General features: G+C 45.5%; 1 protein-coding gene across 1 annotated transcript in view; it reads right to left on the bottom strand.

Moving 5' to 3' along the window:
* Nucleotides 1-21950, bottom strand: part of LOC146859417 (rac GTPase-activating protein 1-like) — a 404586-nt gene that overhangs the window by 307859 nt on the left and 74777 nt on the right. The window lies entirely within an intron of this gene.

Raw genomic sequence — 21950 nt, 5'->3', positions numbered from 1 at the left:
ACATCAGCCAAGGTCTGCGGGGGCATCGCCACAGTGTACAGAGGGCGCCCACTTCCCCTTTCAAATGTTTACACGTAAACTTGAAATGAAAGCGGTCTCTTCACTTATTGTTGAATGTGGAGATAGCGGACTTGCTGAGGGCTCCCCACCCCATCAGTCGCGGCGGAGTCTGGGCGGCTCACAGTGTGGGGGTGAACGGGGGGCGGCCACCCACCGAAGCCCACAGGGGTGTGTATGTTCACACGCGCTCGTGTGAGAAGGTCAAAGGTCTAGATGAGGGCAGGGCTCTCTTTGACATGACCAAGGAGGACAGCAAAGGGAAGCAGTGATCCCAGTGTGAGTGCACATATATATGTGTTTACGTACATGTACTAACAACAACTCTTCCACACCTCAAAACAAGCATTGGCAAAGCCAACAGGCCTGGTATGCACCTTTAGTCCTCACTAAAACTTTAAACAGCAGCCGAGAGAAATGAAAAAACTAAAATAACAGTTTGCGGGTTTAAACACATCTTAGAGGTAAAGGATGCGTGTGTTGATTAAGAGTACTTCTGAGATCTAATCACTGCAAGCAAGCTCCACATAAGAGAGGCAAGTAATACAGCAAAGAGAATGAGGTGAGGAAAACATTCCACTAGGTGGAGCCAAAGAACAAACTATGGATATTTTAAATAATTGGTCACAAGAATTACTACACACTTTGCAGTCGAGCTAGATTTAAAAATACTTATGGATACATTGCTTTAAAGTTTTCCAAACAGGAAACATACAGATAACAGACAGAATTTGTATCACCCCCTTTATACACACGTACACCGGGCTGTGTGGGTGCAAGACAGGGAAGGAAAGACATGTCAGGCTGCGTGAGGGCGCAGAGGGACAACAGGCGGTGTGAGTACAGAGGGGAGTGCACCAGGTGGTGTGAGAGTACAGAGGGGAGTGCACCAGGTGGGGGAGTGCACCAGGTGGTGTGAGAGTACAGAGGGGAGTGCACCAGGCGGTGTGAGAGTACAGAGGGGAGTGCACCAGGTGGTGTGAGAGTACAGAGGGGAGTGCACCAGGTGGTGTGAGAGTACAGAGGGGAGTGCACCAGGCGGTGTGAGAGTACAGAGGGGAGTGCACCAGGCGGTGTGAGTACAGAGGGGAGTGCACCAGGCGGTGTGAGTACAGAGGGGAGTGCACCAGGCGGTGTGAGAGCACATAGGGGAGTGCACCAGGTGGTGTGAGAGTACAGAGGGGAGTGCACCAGGCGGTGTGAGAGCACAGAGGGGAGTGCACCAGGCGGTGTGAGAGTACAGAGGGGAGTGCACCAGGCGGTGTGAGAGTACAGAGGGGAGTGCACCAGGTGGTGTGAGAGTACAGAGGGGAGTGCACCAGGCGGTGTGAGGGCACAGAGGGGAGTGCACCAGGTGGTGTGAGAGTACAGAGGGGAGTGCACCAGGCAGTGTGAGGGCACAGAGGGGAGTGCACCAGGTGGTGTGAGAGTACAGAGGGGAGTGCACCAGGCGGTGTGAGAGCACATAGGGGAGTGCACCAGGTGGTGTGAGAGTACAGAGGGGAGTGCACCAGGCGGTGTGAGAGTACAGAGGAGAGTGCACTTGGTGGTGTGAGAGTACAGAGGGGAGTGCACCAGGCGGTGTGAGAGTACAGAGGGGAGTGCACCAGGTGGTGTGAGAGTACAGAGGGGAGTGCACCAGGTGGTGTGAGAGTACAGAGGGGAGTGCACCAGGCGGTGTGAGGGCACAGAGGGGAGTGCACCAGGCGGTGTGAGGGCACAGAGGGGAGTGCACCAGGCGGTGTGAGGGCACAGAGGGGAGTGCACTAGGCAGTGTGAGGGCACAGAGGGGAGTGCACCAGGCAGTGTGAGGGCACAGAGGGGAGTGCACCAGGGGGTGTGAGAGTACAGAGGGGAGTGCACCAGGCGGTGTGAGGGCACAGAGGTGAGAGTACAGAGGGGAGTGCACCAGGTGGTGTGAGAGTACAGAGGGGAGTGCACCAGGCGGTGTGAGAGTACAAAGGGGAGTGCACCAGGCGGTGTGAGGGCACAGAGGGGAGTGCACCAGGCGGTGTGAGGGCACAGAGGAGAGTGCACTACACAGAGGAGAGTGCACTAGGCAGTGTGAGGGCACACAGGAGAGTGCACTAGGCAGTGTGAGGGCACAGAGGAGACTGCACTACACAGAGGAGAGTGCACTAGGCAGTGTGAGGGCACACAGGAGAGTGCACTAGGCAATGTGAGGGCACAGAGGAGAGTGCACGAGGCAGTGTGAGGGCACAGAGGGAGGGTGCTGCAGGTGGTGCGAGGGCACAGAGGGGGGTGCACCAGGCAGTGTGAGGGTACAGAGGGGAGTGCACCAGGCAATGTGATGGCACAGAAGGGAGTGCAAAGAAAAATGAGTTGTAAGGAGCACACCAATTTGTAGGCAGTACTGGGAGTAATATTTTGACCTGTAAAGGTGAAAAAGTTTCAATAAGGGTGCTGAGGTGCTACACCCGTTGTCACCACGGATGTGGGATTAATGAGAGAAGAAGAAAGTGGGGAAACCCACTTAGTACCTCGCACTGTTCACCGAGTGGGAAGAAATTCCGAGGTACACATTATCACAGAACAATTTTTAAATGGTTAATTCTTAGTTGCAAGCAAAATAAATATGTTGGTAACTTTCAATCAACTTTAGCAACAAGTGAAAAACAGAAAGATTTAATCATCACGTAAATATTGTTCATTTCACAATATGTTAAACAGTACGTGAATGCATCATAGTCAAGTTACAGAAGTGTCCAATAAGTTGAAAATTCTAATATAATGGAGAAAAAAATCAAGATGTTTTTGTCTTCATTGATGTTGAAGCCCAATGCATTTCGGGATTTGTAGAATCCCTTCGTCAGGGGCAGTCTAAAACATAAGCAGAAAACAGGACATATGTCTAGACAATGAACTTTAAGGATTCAAACCGAATTCAAACTGATGCCTAAACGGTGGAGACACAAGAGTGTGTAACCTTAGTGTCGGTTACCAATGTTAAACATTCGTGTGTTCATGTTCCAAAAAGGTGAAATTATTCAGCAAGTATAGTTGAGAAAGAAACCCGTGTGTAAAGAACCCTGGTAGAGAGGGAGACAGCGGAGTGCTGTGAAAGAAGCTGATATCTCTAGTAAGAAACGTGAGAGAATCTGACCGTGCAAGATAACTACCAGTGCTGTAAAAAAATGAACTGAAAGGCGCTCACCTCAATATGACAAAAATGAAAAACAATGAAAAAATAATAATGTAGAAACGTTCAGCCAGTGGTTTACTGGGAGAAAACTCATCGAGTTCTGCAGAGTGGGAAGAAAATGAAGCAACGATGAAATGGGTTGAGGGTGGAGATTTACTACACTGTCCCTAATGTGCGTTGGGGAGTAAACTGTTACCTGAAATCTCGTCGAGACTGGTGAAGCTGAATATCTGTGTAGAGCTCGTGGGATGAGACATATCGCGACGACAAATGTTGGCGAAGAAATACCTCTAAAGGTAACCGGGGGATCTGCAAACATGGAAAAAATTAGCCTGCTGGACAATAGAATGCCAGGCGGTGGTTCGAAGAGAGAACAGGGTAGTGAACTCTGGTGTACCTGGAAGCCGCAAGTTGACGAAGCGTTCTGTCGTTAGAAGGAAAAAACGGAACTCGTCTCAGGGAAAGCGCAGTGATGCGTGAATGGATGACGGCAGGGTTAAGTAGACGTGGGGAAATGGAGATAGAAATGAGACTGGGGGTGAACCAAAACGGCAGGATTAACGATAATGAGAAGCGTACTAAGAAAATTCCAACCATGAAAACAATGAGCTCGGGGGTGAAGAATGCAGAAAGCGTCTGAGAATCAGACGGAATGTCAATGCAAATGATCCTGAGAACGTGGCACTGCTAGCAGTGAATGACTGAATAAGAATGCTGAGTGTGTGAAACAATAAAGTTTTGTGGAGAGAAAAAGAAAGTTCAGTAAAAAAGAACCAGGAGAACCATAAGATACCTGAATGCAGAAACGGTCCGATAGTTGCATGTGGGGAATGCATGATAAAGACTAGTGTGAGCATAATAAAAATGGTATAAACAAATACCATATGTACTATATACACAGCGAACACTGTAACGAAAGGCAATCATTAGATGATGGTTGAGTACAAAAGAATACATGTGTGCAACTGAGCAGAGAGAACAATAACACTGGAGGCAGTACATAGTTGAACGATGAATACATGATAAATGCTGCAATGAGAGTGTAAGTTCAGTGGTGTTTGGATAAATTACACAAGGCAAAAAAACATGATAGTGGTGTCTAAATTGTTTGTCTCAGAGGGGAACAAAACCTTAGAGGTAACAACTCATATCAATACGATCATTTAATCCATATGGAATCAAGGTATTTAAAAATTTGATCCAGTGGATTTCTCTTTGGAGAAGCTTTTGGGTACTGTCTGCTCCCGGTTTGGGTTTAACAACTTCAATGATCTGAAATCTGAGTTGTGAGATGGTATGCTTGGTTTCATGCCAGTGAGTTGATAATGGCGAAGCGGTACTGTGGTTCCTGATTTTACTTTTGTGTTCGGTGATTCTTACTTTGATCTTTCTTTCCATTTTTCCAACATAGGCTTTTCCGCAGGGGCATTTAATACAGTAAATAACATTAGTGGTATTGCAATCGCTTGAATGTTTGAGTTTCGTTGATTTGCCGGAGGTAGGATGTGTTAACACATTGCCACAGATGACATTGTTGCAATGAATGCAATTGTTGCATTTGATGGTGCCTTTGAATTCTTCAGTGGGGAATGTAGGAGACGGTGTGGACAGTAGTGATTTCAGGTTTTTGCCCCTTGTGTATGCAAACAGGGGTTTTGCGGCAAAAATGTTGTTAAAATCATCCTCCGTAGGTAACATCTCCCATCTGGCATTGATGATGTTTCGTATTGATTTGGATGCGGTAGAGAATTTGGATACAAAGACGGAACGAGTTTGTGTCGGTTTGATCGATGATTGTAATAAGTTGGTTCTATCTAGTTGTTGGGCACGTGACAAACAGTCTTTAAGTATGTTGTCCGGATAGCCTCGTTCTTTGAACCGTTGAATGAATTCCTGTTCTTTAGTTTTGCTTTTGTCCAGGTTTGAGCAGATGTGTCTGACTCTGAGTAGTTGGGAATAAGGAAGATTCCTTAGTAAACTCCTGGGGTGAAAGCTAATGTGCTGTTGCGATCTGTTGGTTTTTGAAAAAACGGAAGTCTCAAAGGTCCGGTTGTTGGGTGACTTGGAAATGAGGACGTCCAAAAAATGAATTTGTTTTTGTTGGATGTTGTGTGTGAATTGAATCCTCGGGTTAACAGTGTTGAGTGCGATGATCATAGTTTCAAGAGCTATGTCAGTGTCTGTCCATAATATGAAGATGTCATCAATGTAGCGGCAATACATCAATATGCGAGTCCACCAGTGGGTGTTTGACATGATGTTCTCAGATTCAAAAAGTGACACGAATGCATTGGCATAAGCAGGTGCTCCTGAAAAGCCCATCGAAGTGCCAGTTAGTTGTGCGTAATAGTTTCCTTCCCATTCGAAATAGCTGTGGTGAAGGCAGAAGTGAAGAATTTTGAGGATGAACAATCTCTCTGTGTCAATTTCAGGTGTTTGAAGGAGTGCCCACTCAATGGCTTCTAAACCAGCTTCATGTGGTATGGATGTATATAAAGACGTCACGTCTATAGTGCAAAGAAGGACATCTGAGAGGTCCCTGTCTTTAATCATGTTCAATTGTTGTAGAAAGTGAGTGGTATCTTTGATGTAGGAGGGCCATTTCTGGACGAATATTTGTAAGTAGTAGTCAACAAATTTGCCTAGAGGTTCGAAGATTGATCCGCAGCCTGAAACGATGGGCCGAAAAGGTGGATCCAAGTGGTTTTTGTGGATCTTGGGGATCATGTATAGCTTAGGTCTCCTAGCATTCTTAATCGTCAGACAATTTTTGGTTTGCTCAGATATCCAATCCTGATCACTTGCTTCTTGGAGGATTTTAGACAAAATGTCTTCCAATTGTGTGGTGGGGTCACGGGGAAGTCTCATGTAGGTGTTGGGATCTTGAACATGGTTGTTAACTTTGGATGAATAATAGGTGGTGTCCATGAGGACAATTGCACCTCCCTTATCTGCAGGCTTCATAATGATGGCCGGATTGTTAGCCAATTGGTTGATGAGAGATCTTTCAAACTGTGAAAGGTTGTTGTTTTTCATGGATTGGTAATTGATGAGTGCCACATCTCTACAAACCAAACGTTCAAAAGAATCAAGAATCTTATGTGAAACCGGAGGAATGAATTTACTGCGTGGTTTAAAAAGGTTGGATGGTTTTTCACTTGTTGCTAAAATTGATTGAAAGTTACCAACACATTTATTTTGCTTGCAACTAAGAATTAACCATTTAAAAATTGTTCTGTGATAATGTGTACCTAGGGATTTCTTCCCACTCAGTGAACAGTGCGAGGTACTAAGTGGGTTTCCCCACTTTCTTCTTCTCTCACAGAAGGGAGTGCACCAGGTAGTGTGAGGGCACAGAGGAGTGTGCACTAGGCAGTGTGAGGGCACAGAGGAGAGTGTACTACACAGAGGAGAGTGCTTTAGGCAGTGTGAGGGCACACAGGAGAGTGCACTAGGCAATGTGAGGGCACAGAGGAGAGTGCACTACACGGAGGAGAGTGCACTAGGCAGTGTGAGGGCACATAGGAGAGTGCAATAGGCAGTGTGAGGGCACAGAGGAGAGTGCTGCAGGCAGTGTGAGGACACAGAGGAGAGTGCAACAGGTGGTGTGAGGGCACAGAGGGAAGTGCACAAGGCAGTGTGAGGGCACAGAGGGAGCGTGCACCAGGCAGTGTGAGGGCACAGAGGGAGCGTGCACCAGGCAGTGTGAGGGCACAGAGGGAGGGTGCACCAGGCAGTGTGAGAGTACAGAGGGGAGTGCACTAGGCGGTGTGAGGGCACAGAGGGGAGTGCACAAGGTGGTGGGAGAGCACAGAGGTAGACAGCACCAGGAGGTAGGAGGGTACAAAGGCAGAGATCATTAGGTAGTGCAAGAGCATAATGAGACAACGTGAAGTAACTGAAAGGATAGCGCATCAGTCAGTGTGAGGGTGCCGAGGGAGAGTTCACCTCTGCACCCACCAGTCCTTTTCAGCAACAAGCACCCTCTCAGACTGTTGAGTAAGTTACAACTCTACACTATGTGCCTTCTCACCCACGGGTGACACAGGTGAACTCTGTTCAATGCACCAGAGATGAATGTGAAAGAAAGATTATTGTAGCCCCGCAAAACACTATTCAATGTTTAACTGACGGACGCATTGCTTTTAGGTAACTAACAATCCTGTAATGGGATCAGGGGCACCGTGTAAACAGTAACAAACCTCATTTTGATATTCACCGTATCACACACACTGCACTAAGAAGAATGAACGTCTTTAAGTTAAAAGTGTTTATTACAACAGGAACAAACTTTCTCAGTACATCTGAAACAACTGCACAGAATATTAATAAAACAGCACGAAGGCCTGTGGCCAACAAAAATGAATGTGTCTTTGTGTAACCAAACTAGTGCTCATGTAAAGCGCTCCGATACCAGATATCTTCGGGTTTAGTTTGCGCTATAAAAACTTTCTTAAAAAAACGAGAATGAAATGAACATTTCTAGCATTGTTAAAAGGTCATGAAAATGTAATCTAAAACCTAACACCCTAACATCTACGTCTTTGCATTATACGAAGAGAGAACGGAAGGAAAAGCAAAGTGCGGTCTTGAATTTCTTAGAGAGAAGAGACACACTGTATACCTTGCTGACAGCAAAGGCGGTCTTCATCAGCGGAGGGATAAAGACAGTTTGCGAAGGGCAAACACATGCTGAGGTCGTAGTCAATCAATCTCCTCCGGGACTTGGCGATATCCGCTTAAGGCGAGTTGTAGTATATGTGAAGTGTGCCAGCAGTAAGTGCAACCGTCTCTGGCAGACTGGCAGGTGATACTCTGGTCGAAGTGCCTTGTCTGACAAGTGGTCAAGTGGTTGTCCTTATATGCTAAATATTATCAGAAATTGGAATTTCTGACATAAGTTGAAGAATGTCTGACAGATTATGTGCATCAAGGTGTGCGTCCCAGACCTTTCCTTCTGCGCATACAATTCAGACGACACTATTTTAGTTATATGTCTGTCTGTGTTCTTCATTAACCTTGACGCGATGGAAAGTAGACATCTAACCCAGACATATGTTGCATTGATGGTTGTATCTGTGTCATCAATTGAATGGCTTGACATTATGATAGTTCTTAGAAAGATAAGGTCAGGCCACATCTGCGTCTAATAGCAGACATGACAATGATTCTGCCTAAACCGGGAAAACGGGTACTTCCATTGTTTTAGAGAAGGAAGATGGCTACCTCCATTAGCCAAGATGGAGTTGGGGCCTACATAAGATGGAGCTGGACCTTAAGGGCTTTACATCAAGACCTCTTGCCCATCTCTATCAACGGCCAGTGTACCACTTTGAGCACTTGCCCCACCATCACCACTCAAAAAACCACAACCACCATACAGTCCATAACTCCAGAGCACCCTTAAACCCCCTGCCCTCACCACATCTTCATCAAAAGATTGGATTGAATCAGTGAAGCCCTCACTCCAATACTGAATAACTCAGTCATCACAGTAAGTTACCCGGACACCTGGAAACACACCACAGTACTCCCCTTCCTCAAGAAATCCTCAGTAAACCGGAAGACAGCAGCCAACTGCAGGCCTATCTCCCGGCTACCATACTCAGCAAAAATAATGGAAAAGATTATGAATAAATGCTTAGCAACCCACCTCACTAACAATCACCTCCACAACACCACTCAATCTGGATTTAGGCTCAACCACAGTCTAGAGACCACGCGTATTACCACCACGGATGACATCTTGATGATCATGGACAGACGTGACACAGCAGCCCTTATCCTACTAGATCTGTCTGCAGCCTTGGACACGGTCTACCACCCCATCCATATCCAACGACTGCATGACGCCGGCATCCAAAGTCCAGCACTTTGCTAGATGCGTTTCTTTCTGACAACCACACCCATTTGGTCAGCCTGACCCCCTTTAACTTGGATGCAGTCAACCTAATGTGTGGAGTTCTATAAGGATCTTCACTCAGCCCCACTCTGTTCACCTCCCAACTGACACCACTTACCAGCATCGTACGCGCCCACGGAATCAGCATCATATCCTGTGCTGATGACACCCAGCTCGTACTCTCGCTCCGAGAAGACGCCAAACACCTGGACCAATTTCTCCTCCTGCATGACCACGGTCAACAGATGGATGAAAACAGTTTCAAACTACACAGACCAGACTGAATTGAGAAACCTCAGGGATTTCAGCAAGTGTCCTGCAAAACTAGAATCCACACCCCTCCTGGCAACCCATGCAAGGAACCTCAGAATAGTCGTCAGACCACCAACTCACCATGACAGGCCAAGTGAACGCAGTCTCCTTATTGAGCATCTTGAGTGTGTGGAAACAGGAGACGATCCTCAAATGGCTCCCCACCAACACTCGCTGAACCGTCACCCAAGCCCTCATCACCGACGAACTGGACCACGACAAATGCACTCGATGCTGGAATCAACGCTGAGCTGCCAAAGACTCCATACAAAACTCAGCAACTGGCCTCACTCTCACTCTGCACCTTACAGCGCTCCACTCTATGCGGATCCACAAAAAAGCACTTTTCAAACTCCTCGCACACACACACAAAGCCTTACACAGAATTGGCCCCGTACCTCAACAACCACAAACTTCCACAAACCTACCAGACACCTCTGCTCAGGTGGGTTCCTCTTAGTACACACCCCCTGCAAACATGGAACCAGATCTGGGGTAATTCCTTCTCCTAACTCGCTACTAAAGCCTGGAGTGCCGTACCCCTGCACATCTGAGGCTCCTCCTCGGGTCTTAATTTCTGCAAGAGACTGAAGACCCGGCTCTTCACATAGCCCCGACCCTCGCTCGGCCGGTACAGCTCCCGGCTTCAGCACCAATATACTCTCCTCTGCATGCACTATGCAAGTACACATCACATGCATCATGCAGTGTGAGGGCACAGAGGGCAAGTATACCAGGCAGAGTGAGGGCTGAGCAGGAGGTCATAGCAAGTAGTGCAAAGGCACAGGAGGAGGACATAGCAGACAGTGTCGGGTGACTGGCAGGAGAGCACATGAGATGGTGCAAAGACGCAGAGGGTCAGATCAGCAGACACTGTAGGGGTACAGAAGGAGCCCATAGCAGTGTGGGGGTACAGAAGGACCTGACAACAGTGTGGGGGTACAGAGGGACCACGCAGCAGATAGTACGGGGGTACAGAGGGACCACACAGCAGCCAGTGTTGTGGTACAGAGGGACCGTACAGCAGACACGGTCAGGTATAGAGGGACCGTACAGCAGACAGTGTGGGGGCACAGAGGGACCGTACAGCAGACAGTGTGGGGGCGCAGAGGAACCGTACAGCAGACAGTGTTGCAGTACAGAGGGACTGTACAGCAGACAATGTTGGGGTACAGAGGGACCACCCAGCAGATAGTATGGGGGTACAGAGGGACCGCACAGCAGATCGTGTTGTGGTACAGAGGGACCATACAGCAGACACAGTGAGGCATGAAGGGACCGTACAGCAGACAGTGTGGGGGCACAGAGGGACCGTACAGCAGACAGTGTGGGGGCACAGAGGGACCGTACAGCAGACAGTGTTGCAGTACAGAGGGACTGTACAGCAGACAGTGTGGGGGCACAGAGGGTCCGTACAGCAGACAGTGTGGGGGCCCAGAGGGGCTGTACAGCAGACAGTGTGGGGGCACAGAGGGACCACCCAGCAGATGGTATGGGGGTACAGAGAGGCCGCACAGCAGACAGTGTTACGGTACAGAGGGACCGTACAGCAGACACGGTGAGGAATAGAGGGACCGTACAGCAGACAGTGAGGGGTACAGGGGGACCATACAGCAGACAGTGTGAGGGCACAGAGCGACCCCACAGCAGACAGTGTGGGTGCACAGTGTTACCGCGCAGCAGACAGTCTGGAGGTACAGAGGGACCATGCAGCAAACAGTCCTTGGGGTACAGAGGGGCCCCAGAGAACACAGACTGAAGGTTTAGAGGGACCGTGCAGAAGACAGTGTGAGGGTACAGAGGGACAGCATAGCAGACCGTGTGGGGCACTGATGGACAGTACAGCAGACATTGTGTGGTACAGAGGGACCCTGCAGCAGACAGTGTGGCAGTACAGCAGGACCCCAATCCAGACAGCGTGGGGTACAGGGGGACTGCAGAGCAGACAGCATGGGCGTACAGAGGGACTGCACAGCAGACAGCTTGGAGGTACAGAGGGACCGCACAGCAGACAGCATGGGGGTGCAGAAGGTCCACACAGCAGACATTGTGGGGGTACCGAGGGACTGTACAGCAGACAGCTTGGGGGTACAGAGGGACCCCACAGCAGACAGTGTGGGGTACAGAGGGACCGTACACCAGACCGTGTGGGGTACAGAGGTACCCCACAGCAGACAGTGTGGGGTACAGAGGGACAGCACATTAAACAGTGTGGGGTACAGAAGAACCGCACAGCAGACTGTCTGCTATACAGTCCCTCTGTAGCATCATACTGTCTGCTGTAGTTCCCTCTGCGCCACCACACTGTGTGGGGGCACAGCTGACAAAGTGAGATACAAGGAAGGAGACTGCATCAGGATGAGTGAGGACTCTTGGGAAGGACAGCAGAGAGCATGAAGTCTCTGTATGGAGTATCTGAGAGTGAGATTCACCATGGAAGTCCACCCGGCAGCGTGGTTGCTCAGTGGATGAATACAAACTGCATTCTGGAGAGAGAGGACACCAGGAGTCTGCGCACTTCGTACTGTGGTGCCGACTCAGCGAGGGAATGTTTTGGAATTTTACCGAAGACGAACCCAAGAGGTGTCAAAGCACTTTACACAAGAACACTTAAATACAAAGCACTTCAGTCTTGATACATTACATTGTGCCGAAGGCGAGATTCAAGGTGTAATTTACAATCGAGAACATTCTTTTCTTTGAGGTAGTTGGTGAACAAGGCTTCCATGTCTTCACTAACACAGTGCCTCTGTAGGACAAATCTGGCAAAAAACAATGTTGTGGTTATGACAAAAATGTAGGATTTTAGTTTTCATAGTTTTCACGACCACTTTATGTGCCTTATTACATCCCACTGAATATCTGGAGAGGTCTTTGGTTGGTCTAAGATGAACCGCACTGTCACGTCCTCCGTGGCGACCACTGCACACTCCCTGCAAGGACGACAGTACCGCGCTTGGTGGACGAGAGCCGCGCTCCATCTCCACAAGATGCGCGAGATCTGGAGGGGCTCTCTGGTGCTCTCTGGTGCACCTGGTCATCCTTAACTGCACGCATGCGCGGGAGACAACGCTGCGCGGATCCGCCCGGCTACGTAAGCCGAGGAAGCAGAAGGAATGGCGCAGATTATTTCGCGTCGAGCTGCCGAAGGAGAGGACGTTCCAACGGCCTTGCTGATTCCATGTTGGCTTTGGTGGGGTAAGGGTGTCGGTGACACCGCCAAGAGTCATATCATTGTAGTTCTCAGTATTCCGGCGTTGTGACTCACGCCGCTAGTGCTGCCTTTGAATCTCTGCCATAGCGGACCTGAGTGACACCGCCAAGAGTCATATCATTGTAATTCTCAGTATTCCGGCGTTGTGACTCACGCCGCTAGTGCTGCCTTTGAATCTCTGCCATAGCGGACCTGAGTGACACCGCCAAGAGTCATATCTTTGTAAGTCTCAGTATTTCGGTGTTGTGAATCACGCCGCTAGTGCTGCCTTTGAACCTATGCCATAGCGGACCTGAGTGACACCGCCACGAGTCATTACTTGCACATTATCGTCTTACGGCCCTGTTGGATAACAGCGCCGGATAGAATCCATTGCTGACACATACATTGATGCTATACCTCATGTATGGCAACGAAAGCGCCTTGGTATAACCTATACTTTAACTCGAGGAACCAGTACCAGGTGGTATATCACCGTTCTACGATTTCCTGCAACTTGTCTGCCAGACATCAGTTCTCCATCTTAATGGTTTAATTTCTGTGTGTATTGTTTCGTCATAGCAGGAGATGTAAGAGAGGTGCTGAACATATTGCGTAATTCCTTCTTCCCTTGTGAGACCCACAGTCGCACTGGTTATGGTGGGTAAGAAGCACATGTTCTGTGATTATGTGGCAACAGTATAGAGGAAGATCATTGCTGATAATGTTTATGTAATCCACAGTTCTCTGCTGTGTATCACGTACAGGTGATACGAACAATCAGACAAGCATCCCATATATCCTAGAGGGTCAGATGAGGAAACAATCATCCTTCTAGTTGTAGATGCTATCCTAGAGTTCTTTGTTTTCTTTACAGGTATACATGTAGACATATATGTATCGTTGTGTACTTCCTGGAAGGAGGGAGCTAACATATTGAGGTGCAGTGGGTGAAGTGTGTCTTAATCATCGTTTTTCTCCACAGATCTCCCTCCCCACTGTTCCCTTCCTTTCCTTCCCCCGATTGACCCCCTCTAATGTCCGTGCTTTTACAGCATATCGGAAATTGAGGTTGTCAATAGGTGGACCCCAATTGAGCAATGAACCGATCCTGAGAGGCCTCCGAAGGGACCGTGACACGCACAGAACAACCCAAATACTTCTGGAACAGAGTGTGGGGAGAGGCTGAGAATGTTCAATCTTCGTGAGTAAGTGGTGACCTGAATTAGCAAAAGGCTGACTGCGAAACAAGATGTACATGTATCTAATATCAAACCTGTCAAAAACAACAAGTGGCCCGGATAGAACCAGCTAGTTATGGACTGTCTCTCCCAGCTTTGAGGCAACAGTAAACATCCTGAACAGTTGATGTACACAAGGTAGGTGAATACAAACAAGGGACCGCTATCCGACTAATGGAGCAAGGATTCAAAGAAAGAAACTTGTTCGAATCAATCTCTCGTTAACAAATATTAACAAGTAGAAATAGAAAATTTGAAAGAAAATTAACATACACACGACACTTGCATACGGGGAGAAAGCTTACTGCTTGTATAAATAACAAAGAATAATGTGCTACGTAACTGAAATCCTGCTTAAAACCGAAAATTCGCCTTGGGCATGTGCAAACCCGTCCTGCTTAGATAATCATGTGATTAACCCATGTGAGAGATAAACTCTCACGTATGCGCAAGGAGTCAATAACTGTAGGTGTCGAGGCACTACGTGCCTGGCATATGCTTGCCTGAACCTAGAAAGAGCTGTTGCTGCTAATGCTTTTGCTTAGCAAAGAAGAACATAACATGGGATAGAGTAGAAGCGGGTGGTGAACAGTGATAATAACATATTTGAGAAATTAACATTTGTTTATGATTCCTTTATTAATAGTGTGCGTTTGGGCCGGATGTGCTAAGCCGAAAGAAAAGATGGCAGGTGAACTGTGACGCAAGTTGAGCATGCGCATTAAAATCCCGGAGTGACCTGTTGACCGGGACATTGATCGGCTGTCAAGACCCAAGGACATGTGCTTGGGAGAAGTTCCTCAACTGAAGAAATTATATAACATTTGTATCTATCTATTCATGAATGCATGTGAGAAGGAAGTGTTCTGAAATTTTGAATAAATTAAGTGGGAAGGATTTACTAAACAAAGAATTAGTTGAGAATTTTGGGATGACCACATGAGGTGAAGACAACTTCCATACCCCGGCCCAATCACAGTTCATGAATCGCAGACATTTGCAATCTTGGAGGGTGGGATATGCAAAATTAAAGGATATAACTTGAGTGACTTGAGAAATAGATAGAGAGAGACTGGGGTTACTGAAAGATGCTGCTGCTGTGAAGTGCCGCTGATGCTTGGTAAGGAGTAGGCAAGAGCTGCTGCTGGGAAGAACAGACTGAGAAGATTCAATACTTAAGACAGCCTGACTAGATTGAAGATTTACTGAAGAATATCGAGGAGGGAGAGAGTGTAAGTGAAGGATGCGCTCTGGTGCGTCGGGTTCTAGAGAAGTGTAGTAAGTATAATCCTATTCTGTGCCTGTCCTATAGTCTTTGTCTCCTGACTCTTTATCAGGTGACCTCCACCAATCTTTGGCCAGGGATTGGGTTTCCCCATTTCACCTCTGGGTAATTATATTTCTGACTTAAATTTGCATACACATTGCAAAGTATGATTTATTGTGCCTTTTGTCTCTTCATCTATCACTCCTTATACATTTGAATTGTTGAATGTGTTTGTGTCATTTGATAAATGAATTTTTCTCTCCCTTGAAGGTTGATGGAATTTGCACTGTAAATCTGTACAAATGAGTGTTCATTTGAATGAGTTTTAGATATAATTATTGAGTCTTACTTGGAGTCATCATTTTGTGTTTATTTTGAAGGGTTATATGACAGAATAGTAGATACGTTAATATCACCATCAACTACTCGACTAATGGTCTATTGACCAAAGGAAGACTATTGATCTGTGAAGGTTAGTTAGATATGGACTAATTCAGATAAAAGTGAAACAAAACTTGCCCCCCCCCCCCCGCGGAATAGTCGGGAAACCCGGAAATGTGTATATGGGCCCAGTGTGACAAGAATGTTGATTTAGTGGAAAGTTCAACCTGGCTTTCTGCTGGATCAGTTTTTCTGGTAGCAGAATGATGGTTATTATCGATGAGTTTGGTGATTATTGACTTTTTTTCGGACTAATTGGCTATATGTTTAACATTAGGAGTTAGTGTCACGTTTTATGTTGTCTGGAAGCACAGGTACAGAGATACCTAGGAAACCCGGGAACGGAATTTAGAAGAGTGTGGTAAATGGAAATCACACCGCAGAAGGTTACTCGTCTGTTATCATAATCCGCAGAAGCTACGGAGGGCTGGCAGTATTACATTAGGGACTATATCATATAAGAGTAGAGTGTGAATGATAGCAGAGGGCCCGCCTGTGAAACTTTGGCCTTATCCAAAGGAAGAGTATCCCTAGAGGAGTAACAGGTCTTCCCCGAGCTTAAGTGAAGGGTAAACAGTGGTTTTTACTCGCAGTGAAAGGAAGGAATTTTTCTCTTTGTAGCGTGTGGAGAAACTATCTTTGGTTTAGTGGAGCAGACAGAGTAGCGCTGTTTTCACGTTGTTACTAACAAGAATTTTATAACGAAAGACAAAAACAGACATTGTTGAATTAACTTGTGAAGGGACGGTAAGTAGCAGAAGCTGTACTGACGTCACAGAGAGCCGCGCTGGTATTGATGGAAGTAGCATGCGTGAGAAAACTGCAGATTGATAAGGGAGGGTCAGTAGAAGGAGTAATACTGACATCACAAAAGAGCAGTGCTGGCATTGGTCAGACAAGTGGATGTGTTGTAAGTTCTGATTGGTTAATAGATAGGTAGCGTGCTAGTATTGGGTGAAGAAGAAAATACGTAGTGAGTCCTGATTGGTGAGATGCGCAGACATTGGACGAGTATTGACTAAAAGGTTTAGTGAGAACACGAAGAGCTTTTGGATTTTGTCGAGTGGATTAGATAAAATAACGAGATAATTAAGTTGATTAATAAGATCAAGAATTTCTTCAAGAAGGATAAGCGTGTGATAACTAGGGAGCGAATTCTTATGCCACCTTTTAATACACCGGCGTCTTATATGAAGATGGAAATTGGATATCATACATCTGTATGGTTGGAAAATTGGGTGGAGTATACAAAAGATGATGGTGTCTTAGCTTTCCCCGAACATGGTACGTTTAATGTAAGGAGTCTTCAGAATTTGAGAAAGAGGATGAATACATTGGAACCAAATCCTAGCTTAACACAATACGTGGCGTTGGAAGAATGGGAAGTTGAGGCATTTGAACATGAAAAATACAGGGGAGGCATGAGAATCAAGAGGATTTTTACAAAGATATCCATTTGACACACGAGGAGATCAGATGAAAAGATGGAGAAGGGCTGTAGTAACAGAGGGTTTGCATCCAGTATTGGTGGCTAATGAACAAGAAGGTAGCAAATGCAAGGAGAAAACTAAACACATGAGTACGACAGAGATAGGGTGTAATGAATCTGATGAGGAGTTATTAGAGGACCTTTTGATAAAGAGACCCCCGCCTTATTAGGAAAGTGCTAGAGATACAACTCCAAGTACCCCCATAATGGGAACTCCATTGGTTCCACAAGTCCTATATGATCCAACAGTTATTTGAGAATCTCAGGATAAAGAAAGGGATGCTTTGAACAAAACCAACGAAGAGATAATTTGGAAAATAAATCAGTTAGGCTTAAATGCGGAAGTACTGACAGTACCAGTAACGATCGGTCCTGTTATTCCATTGTATGGTGATAAATGAAGTGCACCGAAATCCCAAATTGTGGCAGCTTCACAGAATAGTGCTAGAAAGGAGATAGTCATGATAGACGATCAAGTTAGTGAGAGCGATTCGAATGTTTCATTAATGGATCTCCCGAATATTGAGGCTATGCCTGAAACCCCAAAGAGAATGTTGTCCACAATTGTGAGAAAAAAGGTACCAACTCTCACTCCGATGGCAGGAAGTTCCGCTGGGTTTTCTTCTGAAGATCTAGAGAAATGGTCAAAAGGATGAGAGAAGAAGAAAGAGTGGATTTAGAAGAAATGATCATTGGTACAATAAGTATTGATAGACTAGGTTCATATGAAGATGAAGAGTTGTTGTTTCTGTGTAAAAGTATAACATGGAGAGCAAAGAAGTTGCATGAGAAAATAGCGGAAGTAGCTTTAGAATTCGGAATAGACATAGAAAGGTCAAAAGTACTGCAGAAACACTATAGAGCAGAATTTACTGAAAAGGACTTAGAAAGTTTGAATGCATCAGGAAGGAGATTGCAAATGAAGGAACTGATACAGCCTTTGAAGAAATGGGGAGATGCAGATCGACGGAGAAGTAGATAGACAAAGAAAAGAGAGGAGGCAGTTGCAAAAGAGTTATCTGCATTTCCGATGAGAGAAATGGAAAAGGTTGAAAGGATGTGTCTGATGAGAGAAGTTCCAGGTGGTGGATATGTACATGTTCCATGGAGTAGACAGGATATTTTATCTTTTACAAATGACTTCCCAAGGTTGAGCGAGAAACCTATCGAATGGTACAAGCAGGTGGAGAGATTTGTGAAGGTCTCAAAGGTATTGTTGAAGAATTTGGATGGTCTGTTTGATATAGTGGTACCAACAGATTTGTGGACAGGATGTAAGATTACAGTTGATTGGCCCACTGAAGAAGATCCTAGAGATGCAAGAACGGGTGTACCCTCGGAGGAGGTAATGAAGAAGTATAATCAGGTGATTACTTCCTGAAAGGGAAAATTCCCCCTAAAGAGAATGATTGGGTTAAAATAGATAGAACAACTCAAGAACCTAAGGAGTCAGTGCATGCGTATTATGAAAGGTTACTACAGGTGTTTGAACAGTATAAAGAACAATCCTGTGCACACATACAATTGATTAAATCAAAATTGACATGAGTAAATACACAATTGACAAAAGGAGCATCAGCATATGGATTAGTAATTCTGTTTAATAGGCATAACCAGCCGACACGTGTTTCGTCATGGGAAGAGTAGACCACGACTCTTCAGGGCTGTAGCTGTAGCTAAAAGGACAGTGGACGCCCTCAACCGGTGATAATTCCAACCCGGCTGGGTAACGCACTAGATGTGAACTGTAGGTCAGTCAACAATGGACAAATCGGTAAGCTCACTTCACAAATCAGCCAAAATAGTCATCAAGAAGCCAGCCGCCAGTAACGTGCAATCAAGTCAAAAAAGGCAATGTAATCCTTGAATATTAACACCAACCCGTAAGTATCGGGCAAAGGTTTCAAGATGAGGAAGTATACGTGAACCATACATATATTCAGAAGTGTATCAAGATGTCCTGGCAGCAAATAATCGGTGTACGAGTACACCGATTATTTGCTTACGGGTTGGTGTTAATATTCAAGGATTACATTGCCTTTTTTGACTTGATTGCACGTTACTGGCGGCTGGCGTCTTGATGACTATTTTGGCTGATTTGTGAAGTGAGCTTACCGATTTGTCCATTGTTGACTGACCTACAGTTCACATCTAGTGCGTTACCCAGCCGGGTTGGAATTATCACCGGTTGAGGGCGTCCACTGTCCTTTTAGCTACAGCTACAGCCCTGAAGAGTCGTGGTCTACTCTTCCCATGACGAAACACGTGTCGGCTGGTTACGCCTATTAAACAGAATTACTAATCCATATGCTGATGCTCCTTTTGTCAATTGTGTATTTACTCATGTCAATTTTGATTTAATCAATTGTATGTGTGCACAGGATTGTTCTTGTTGCGTGGGTGTAGGTTTGTCCTATACATTTTGAGGGGTTTTTGGGGTCTCCCCTCCCTGTTTGCACCATAACAGACATCTGAGCTCATATTACTTACGTCTATCTGCAGAGCGCCATTTCTTCCTAACTTTTTAATACCCCGCTTGGTTTTGTTCATAGTGTTTGAACAGTATAGTGGATTTGAGAACATCAGTGATAAATATATAAGAAACTTTGTATAAAGATTTGTCTATAGGCTAAGATCAGAGATTAGCCAGATGATTCAGCAGCATATGCTTTGTTGACAAAGCAAGGCGATCGATGACATTCTGAAATATGCAAAATACTGCAGTGATGACATTGAGCAAAGCATAAAAAGTTAAAGGAGAAAATGATGTGGGCACAGGTGAAAATAGCAGAACGCCAAGAAGCAAATGCAAGTTCTCAAATTAATAATCAAATGAATGTACAGAATCAGAGTGGTCAAGTTTTGAATGAAAGTAAAGGAAAAGGAAGAATGAGTAGAGAAAAGGCGAGAAAGAAATATCCTTGTCATGGAAGTGGAAAGTGTGGGCATTGGAAGAACAAGTGTAGAAATATTCAACAGAGTAATGGGGAAAATCACATTTTAAATCCACAGATGTAGAATGGTGTGATTGTGAATCAACAGCAAAAGCAGAAAATAGTTACTCCTCAGTTACAGGTGCCTCAAGCCTCTTTGCCCAACAATGTGAATGCTCAGGTGCAGAGATACAGTGTGAACGCCGGATTCACAGGAGATCAGGTAAGAATACACTAACTGTCCAACAATATTGGATGCAGAGTGATGTAGATGAATCGGGGATGTTGCAATGGCGGTGCCTGAGGGGGGAAGGAGGAGTGCGTACTTGGCGCATCCTTGGCGGTAGATCAGTCAGGTCCATTTATTGACGGGAAGGTTGAGGGAAATGATATCACTTTCCTAGTGGACACTGGTGCTACCCGTTCTACTGTGAGAACAGCAGAAATCCCAAACCTACACCTCTCGGGAGAAACTATCCAAGTTGTAAGAGTTTCAAATAAGCAGATTAGGACCCCAATCACAAAACCAATAGAAGTAAATATTGGAAATTTCAGAGATATGCATCGATTTGTGGTATGCGACTCGAGTCTAGTAAACCTATTAGGAAGGGACTTGTGTAAAATGAATTGCACCATCTTTTGTACGCCTGATGGTGTGGCTTTCCAAACTCCGGATGAAGATGTAGCTTTTAAGATGATGCTAGCTAAACAGGGAACAGAAGTGGATGAGATGTTTTCACTCCTTACTAAAAGTGATTTACCTGATGAATTAAGAGACACAGTGAGGTCAGATGTGTGGGATTTTACAGGAAAAGAAGTTAGCTTAATGGCAAAGGTAGACCCTATCAAAGTTATGGTAAAGGAAGGTGCAATATACCCGAATACCCCACAATACAAAATGAGCCCTGAAGTAAAAGCAGGAGTTGCCCTAGCAATTGACCAAATGATTGAACAGGGAATTTTAAAATAAATATTGGGCAGTCCTTGCAATTCCCCAATCATGGGACTTAAGAAGCCTAGTGGAAAATATAGAATAGTGCAAGATTTGAGGAAAATCAATAAAATAGTAGTACCCTGTTGTCCTGTAGTACCGAACCCTGCAGTGATTCTTTATCAGATACCATGGGATGCTCATTGGTATACTGTGATTGATTTGTGCCAAGCGTTCTTTTCAATTACATTACATCCCGATAGCCAATATCTTTTTGCCTTCCGGTTTGAAGACTGTGTTTTGGCATGGTGCCGAGTTCCTCAAGGGTGCACAGAAAGTCTATCAATATTCAATAAAATTTTGAAAAAATGGTTAGACATTGATAATGCCAGGAAACTCAGTTTTGGTTCAGCACATTAATGACTTATTGGTGGCATCAAAGACAAGAGAAGCTGAATCACTTGGCAGAAGGAGGACACAAGGTGTCCCCGGAGAAATTACAATTTTGTAAACAAGAACTTCAATATCTTGGACATAAAATAGAGAAAGTAGTTAGAAAGGTGATACCAGAAAGAATAAAAGTGATTCGACAAATGAGTAAGCCGAAAACCAAAAAGGAAGTGCAAATGTTTTTGGGAGTGGTTGGATATTGTTGTCAATGGATAAGTGGATTTTCACTGCTGGCAAAACCTTTAATAAGGTTAACACAAAAAGAGATGACAGACCCAGTTGAGTGGGATGATGAAAGTGAAGAAACATTCATAAAATTGAAAAGTTGTTTGTGTCAGGCCCCAGCTTTAGGCATGCCAGATTATACGAAGGAATTTGCATTGTTCTGTTGCGAAAGAGAAGGGTGTGCACTTTCAATGTTAACCTAGAGGCATGGATTGTCTCGACGTCCAGTGGTATACTTCTATGCCACTCTTGGTCCAGTGGCTGCAGCATTACCTGGCTGCTTAAAAGCAGTGGCAGCTACTTGTGCGAGTCTGGAGCAAAAAGAATCGATTGTGATGGGACATCC

This window comes from Triturus cristatus, chromosome 3_2, assembly GCF_964204655.1.
Source record: "Triturus cristatus chromosome 3_2, aTriCri1.1, whole genome shotgun sequence".
Taxonomy (NCBI): Eukaryota; Metazoa; Chordata; class Amphibia; order Caudata; family Salamandridae; genus Triturus; species Triturus cristatus.
This window is presented reverse-complemented; position numbering and strand designations above follow the sequence as displayed.